The sequence below is a fragment of the Poeciliopsis prolifica genome, unplaced genomic scaffold, assembly GCF_027474105.1.
Source record: "Poeciliopsis prolifica strain line A6 unplaced genomic scaffold, Auburn_PproV2 SCAFFOLD377, whole genome shotgun sequence".
In the NCBI taxonomy this organism is placed as follows: Eukaryota; Metazoa; Chordata; class Actinopteri; order Cyprinodontiformes; family Poeciliidae; genus Poeciliopsis; species Poeciliopsis prolifica.
The window spans coordinates 14,666-22,151 of NW_026562752.1; the positions used below are offsets into that span (position 1 = coordinate 14,666).

General features: G+C 40.6%; 1 pseudogene; it reads right to left on the minus strand.

The window, feature by feature from the left end:
- Positions 1 to 197: 197 nt before the first annotated feature.
- LOC129358048 (NACHT, LRR and PYD domains-containing protein 3-like) lies at positions 198 to 6,860 on the minus strand (annotated as a pseudogene).
- Positions 6,861 to 7,486: the final 626 nt, after the last annotated feature.

Here is a 7,486-nt window from a genome sequence, read left to right on the forward strand (position 1 = left end):
TGATGAGTTCATGGTTCTTTCTTGATATTGAGACATTCATTCACACACAAACATGGGCAAATATAACCAATGTTGTTTATTCAAGTATATTTTAATGTTAAGGCTTTGATAGTTTATTACGAGCGATGAATGAAATCAAAACAGATTTGAGTTTCTGGATTATGTGTGTGTGGATTTTGTTTGATATGTTTCTGATTATTATCTTTGCAAATGGGCCGTTTGCAAAGACGGCCCATTTGATCTGAACTATAATCTTGTTGTATTAGATATATACATACATGAATCTGTCCACCTGACTCTGAGTGCTGCTGTGCTCACTTTGCAAAATATTCTTCTCTAAAGGATCAGGCCTCATTATTCAACCTGCATCAGGGAAACTGAAGAGGATTCATCCTCACCCTCCTGGGTTTGTTCAAACCCAAATGCAGCATAGAGTGGATCAGTGAATGTGGTCTGAAACGTATGAAGGTGAATCTTTTTCATGGAGGAAACTATGTCAGGAAGTGAGTAAAAGGACACCGTGCCTGCAGACCAGTCCAAATACACTCCCAGGCTGTTGGAGTTGGTGTTTTCGAACTGTTTTATTTCTGTTGGTGTGTTGTTGTGCCAGGCAGTGAAACTCTGAGGACTGCATGACAGAGCCCAGGACTGATAGTTCCCACCAATGCAGCACTCGTCACCCTCCCCCTTCCTCCTGATTCCTTTGTATGACAGTCCTATTCTGACTGTTCCTTCCCACTGGACCTCCCAGTAGCAGCGACCAGTCAGACCATCAGTGCACAGCACCTGCTTCCTGGTGTCAAACCTCTCTGGATTGTCAGGATATGGCAGCTCCTCTTTCACAGCCATCATCTGTTTGTGGTCCAGTGACAGTATCAGATTTCTGTTTGCTGTGTTGGGATCCACCATCTGCTCAAGAAAGACTGATGAACGACAAAAGACTGGAGTCAATACACATTTTCTTTTCATAAATCCATATTTTCATTTTGGCTTTATATAGAAGAGTTTATATCTTAATTACTTATTTAGAGGTTCACAGGTAATGCTTTATAATCATATTAATCTCTTTTTTCTCAGATATTTTAGCCGATAACTTCAAGTTCTCTTGTGCTTTTTCCATGGAGGGCAGAATTGACAGACATTTTTAAAGACTCTTTTCTTAGCAGTCATTGAACTTGACAAGATTTCTGCCCTGATCTATTCTGCATCAATACTTTGAATATGACAGGTTTTCAAAATAGCCAATATGACAGAATGAAAGGACCTTTGATGTGGAGCTCAGCAAGTTTGATAAACATATTTCTACATAAAATGAATTTCAGGAAACTTGTTTTACAAAAATGTAGCAAATTAGCAGCATCTGGTTTCAGTTTTATTGTCAATAAATATTATTTATTGTTGGAAAGGCAGTTAATTAGAGCACTGAGAGATTTTTGGTTTGCATTGAATGTTTCTCATTTACTGTGTCAAGGTGTCAAGAGACTCCTGGTGGCCAACATTGGTAAGTGCGCTCTGTAGTTTAAAACAGGTCTTAAGCAGCTCTGATTGTGTAAATTTAACATAATAAGATCTGCAGAGATAATTGTGTGTTTTTCCATGTTTAGCTCAGGATTAATATTATTGGTTGTTTGTTTTGTAATATCTGAGGCTGATTATGGTAGGAGCTACATGCTAATGCTACTGTAACCTCTGTTAGACATTATGAGCACCTGATTGTTCAACAAAACATGCAGACTAAATTAGGTTCTTTATAGCCTTTTATTTGAGGTTCCTCTTAATGTCACTGAATCGAATCTATTTGCATGTTTGAATTGTATTGGTATGAATTTGAATTGTTGTAAATAAACTAAATATAGAAAGTCAGACATTAGGAAGGTGTGGAGGTTCCTCCATCTTCTCAGTGTTAGTATTTCTTTCTTCAGTGTTAGTATTTAGTTAATGTTTTATATTGATAATATTTATAATGGTAATATCACTTCTTTGGTGGTGGGTTTTGGTATTAAGTTGTTTACTAGATTGGGTGCACACATTTTAGTAAATGCTTGGTTTATTTAGAATATTAACTATTTTGTTTTTGGTTGAGTTGAAGGACTGGCTGGGAGGAGTTGATTGTAATTGGAACGAACCATCAGGCTGCGGGAAGCAGGAAATTTGATGTGGAAGACTCCTCCTCTCGCCCTATTGACATCTTCCTTTCGCTCTATTGTTATAATATTTACGGTGTTAGGTTGTTTTGTTTTATAGTTGTGTTAAAGTAAAATGTTGTGATTTGAATTTGTTATTTATGTTTATGTATTGGTTGTTTTTGTTTTCTTCCCCGCCCCTCCTTGTGTGTGTGTAGGCTAGCCTTTGTATATAAATTCCCCTGTGTGTTCATTGAGGATAGTCAGTTAGTCTTGTTTGTTGAGTTGGTATGCTGTAGTTGATTATTTTTTGGGCCAATTTTTCTTATATTTCTTTTTGAGATTTGCTGTAAAAAAAAATTTCTTTTGTTAAGCTTTTTTGAAAAATTAAATAGTTATTTTTTTATATGCCTTTGTCCTTGAGTTTGCTGGTCGGACCATCACAGAAGGGTTTACTTACACCTTTGGGGTGACGGAAACAGACGGTGTTTTCCACAATGATCTGCTCTGTTTAAGAAAGAGGAAATTTAAAGATGTTGAACATATTCTGTGAATCTGACAAGTTGAACAGGTACACATACACACAGTAATCTTTTGTCCTGAAATTATTTTTCTGGATGAAAATAATTAAATGTACCTTAAAGTTTTCAGTTTCCAGGTCGGATCCTGCAGTCCAGCGGTAAAACCATCAAGGCCCGATTCTCCAGGATGGTTAAAGCTCAGGTCAAGCTCCCTCAGATAAGAAGGGTTGGAGGTCAGAGCAGAAGCCAGAGAAGCACAGCCTCTCTCTGTGACCAGACAGCCTGACAATCTGCAAATATTCATCAAGACATATTGTTACATCAACAACTTATGAATAAGTGTAAAAATCCAATCTAAAAATCATACACTGAAAGAATTTGCCTTTGCGCTGGTTTTTCTTCAGGGTGTTCAAATGTGCTGTTGGTACCAGGATACCTGAGGTTGCAGTTTGATGAATGACTGTTTCATTTTTATCTGATCTGTGGCTGAATGTCCTGGTGGTGATTGTCTCCAATGGAATTAATATTCATTCAGTTTAATAGATGAACTCTCACTTTGTCCAGCCATTTATTGCTTTTGTGTACAAAGGGATTTGGCATCTTTATCACACAACAGCAACAACAACAACAAAAAAACACATCCGCTATGTCCTGGTGCGCTCCACCAATACTTTGGCCTGCCGGGATGGTAATGTAATTATTTTCCGATTTGTCTGTAAAGCAATCAACTACAGCAACTCGCTGCGTTTCCATCTGGATGTGCTTGACTCTCCCCTGCACCTGTATGCAAACATCCACCTTCTCTGAGTCGAGCCTTTGAGTGGGGGAACAGCTCCTGTCCCAATGGAGCAGGGGTGGGCACTCCTGGTCCTCGAGGGCCGGTGTCCTGCAACTCTTGGTTGTCTCCCTGATCCAACACACCTGAATCCAATAGCTGAATCACCTCCTAAATGCAATCAAGTTCTCCAGAGTCCTGCTAATGACCTCATTATTTGACTCAGGTGTGTTGAAGTAGAGATAAAAGTTGCAGGAGACTGGCCCTCGAGGACCTGGAGTGCCCACCCCTGCAATGGAGGAATTTAAGTGTCTATGGGTCTTGTTCACAAATGATGGAAAACATAGAATGGGAGGTGCACAGGTGGACTAGTACTACATTTGCAGAAATGCACACTCTGTGCCGGTCTCTTGTGGTATAGAGACAGCTGAGCCAAAAGGTGACGCTCTCAGTTTATTGATCATCCATGATCAGCTTTGGGAAGCTTCTAAGCTTCCTCAGTGGGTGCTTGGGCTCTGTTTGAGAGATAGAGTGGTTAGCTGGACATCTGGGAGGGGCTCAGACCAGAATCACTGCTTCTCCACATTGAGAGGAGCCAGTTGAGATGGCTTGTGCATCTGGTTTGGATCCCTACCTGGTGAGGGGTTCTGGGCATGTCCCATGGAGACAAGACCCAGTGGAAGACCCAGGACTCACTGGAGAGACTATGTTTTCCTCACATTTGGATTCCCCCAAAAGAGCTGGGGAGAGGGACGTCTATGCCCCTTGCTTAGGCTGCTTCAGCCATGACCCAAATTTGGATAAGCAGAAGACGATGTTGGACGGACAGACGGAGGATAGATGGATGGATGGACGGATGGATAATAGGCAAACCGGCCTCTTTTCATCTTAGGAAATGGCCAGTTCTCAGTTGTTTCAGTGGTATTAAATTTTCTTATTAAAATACAAAGAATGGAACAATAATGTTATTGTTTATTTCCTCAATCTTCCAAATACTCACCTGAGAACCTCCAGTCTACACGTTGGACTCCTGAGTCCATAAGAAAGCAAATCTACTCCTTCATCATGCAGGTCATTGTCACTCAGGTCCAACTCTCTGAGGCAAGAGTTCTCAGCGGTTAGCATTGGCACCAGGAATATACAGCTTCTCTGCGACAGGTTACAGCTAAACAGCCTGAAAGATAAGCTCCAGATAAATACTTTTTATCTTTTTCTTTTAAATAAATAGTAAAACTTTCTTGAACTTTGTGTGATACATACAGAGACTTTTTTGATGCATTCATCACTGGTGTTAGCCACCGAAGGGCTTCCTTTGATTTGCAGAACTTCTTAAAGTCAAAAACATCGAACACTTTTTGTGAAGACAACAAGACAAAAATCAGTGCTGACCACTGAGAAGAGGTGAGGTCTTTTTCCAGGACTTCTCCACTCAGGTACTGTTGAATCTCTTCCTCTAGGGAATGGTCATTCAGTTCACTCAGCCAGTGAAACATCCGGATGCTTTTCTCAACTGAAGGACTATCCCTGATATTTTCTTGATGTGTTGGATAAGCATTTTTTGAACCTGTGGAACATTTTTGGTCTTTTTCCACAGGCCTTGCAGGAGGTCTTGGTTAGTTTTCAGTGAAAGCCCCAAGAGAAAGCGGGTAAACATGTCCAAGTATCCATCTGGACTCTCCAAAGCCTTGTCAACTGCACTCTGGTAAAACTGTTTAAATTTAGATTCAGGTTGCAAAGCACTGCGACTTCTTTTCACCAGATTGTCCCCAGCCTTCATGAACACCAAGAAGACATAAAGTGCAGCCAGAAACTCTTGAATGCTCCGATGGACAAACAAAACAGCCTTTTCTGGTTCAGTATGCTTTCTTCCTTGAAAGTCTCTATAAACACTCCTGGGTAAGTCGAGGCAGTGTTTATGTCAATGCCATACTCTTTTAGGTCCTCTTCATAAAAGAGCAAGTTTCTTTTTTCCAGCTGCTCAAAGGCTAGTTTTCCATTGAAACAAAGATTTTCTCAGTCTCTGAATTCCAGATGCCATCAGTCAAAACGTTTTTGCGATACTTGGCATTGTCCTGTTTGACCTGCACAACCAAGAAATGGATATACAACTCAGTCAGGGTGTTGGGCAGCTCTGTTTTCTCTTTATCTTTCAGGACCTGATCCAGAACTGTAGCAGTGATCCAACAGAAACAGGAATGTGACACATTGTATTGAGGCTTCTTGAAGTCCCAATATGAGAGATGATTTTACTGGCCAGTTCCTTGTCTTGGAGTCTCTTTCTGAAGTATTCTTCCTTCCGCTGGTTTGTGAAACCTCTGATTTCTGTCTCACTGTCAACATACTGAATAGGGATCTGATGGACTGCCGCGGGTCGTGTGGTTATCCAGAGACGAGCTGAGGGAAGTAGCTTCCCTCTGATGAGGTTTACGAGTATCGTGTGGACTGAGGAGGGTTCTGTAGCATCTGTCAGAACCGGAGTGTAGTGGAAGTCCAGAGGAGGTTGAAGTTCATCCAGACCATCGAAGATAAACATAATCTGGAAACTCTTCAAAGCTACAGATTCCTGCTTTTCTGATTTCAGGAAAGAAGTGATGAATGAGTCCCACTAAGGTGATGTTTTGAGATTTCAGCAAGTTGAGCTCTCGGAAGGTGAATGGGAAGATAAACTGTATGTTGTGGTTGGCTTTACCTTCAGCCCAGTCCAAAGTGTACTTCTGTGTCAAGACTGTTTTCCCAATGCCCGCGGCACCTTTGGTCACCAGCGTTCTGACTTCTTCGTCTCTTCTAGGTTCAAAAACATCCTCACAGCTGACGGTTGTTCCTGGATCTTCTGGTTTCAAGGATGCTGCTTCAGTTTGTTGGACCTCATGCTCATTCTTGACCTCTCCTTTCTCTTGCTCTGTGACATTAAGCTCAGTGTAGATCTGATTTATAGATATCAGTTTTCCTCTCCATGAATTACCTTCAAATAAGTACTGACACCTTTTGGCCAGGCTGGACTTTAATTTCACCTGACAAATAGCAGCTTGAGTTCCTGAAACAGACAACATAAGAGCTTGTTGTGAATATGAGGTAAATACACAAAATAAAAACCATCTCTTCTCAGCTCGGGATTACTTTATTGATCCAGATGTGAAAGCCAAGTCACCATCATGAGACATTATTAAAAATGAGAATGTGATGATTTCTCACTGTTTTGTAAAGAAACAGCCAGCTGCTTCTCATTCCGTCTCTTCAGGAAGTTCAGTGTGATTTTCAGGAATGAATCTCTGTCGTCAGTCCTTTGCTCTTCATTCCCAGATGTTTGATCATCCACTTTAGGGCAACTGGAGCCCTCTGGGCTCAGCATGGTCTTCATCTTCTGCAGCTCAGTTCTTACAAAACTCATAATGTCATTCTCAAGCACCTGGAAAAGAACAAAAATCCAATGACACCCTTTTTTCCAATAAAAATTTTAATGCCGTCTCTGTTCATGCAAAATACATCTTTTAAATAAATAACATTATAAGATGTTCAAACTGTGTGTGTGTACGTGCGTGTGTGTGTGTGTTCATGTTCCTACCCATCACTATATCGACTATAGAAATAAAGGTAATCAGAATTCTTCAATTTAAACGGCACAAAACGGATGCAGGTGGATTTGTTGAATATTTGAAGAACTCTGAGGATTTTGTGTCGTTCTTCCAGAGCTGCAAAAAAATTCAAAAAGCTTAGTGTCTATATTACTAAAATTACAGATAAGGTCAAAATTATTAGGCAAAATTATTAGGCACCCCATGGAATTATAAGTCTTTTTCAAAGATTCACAAATGTGTTTTTAAATACAGCTTTTCTATTTATTTTGGATGCTTACATTTTTCTATGTTTTGCACCAAATTCTTTCCTGGAAATCAAAACCTTCCACGGTCAAAATGAATCGTTGCTCTGATGCCGATCACATCTTTGCGTCTCTCCGGAGGAATCCTCCAGATTGATGGTCTTCCCTCATGGACTCTGCTCTTCAGTAGGTCAGGGCTTTGAATAGGCCAGTCAGGAACGTTCTGCCTGGGTTCTGGACGGAGCTCATG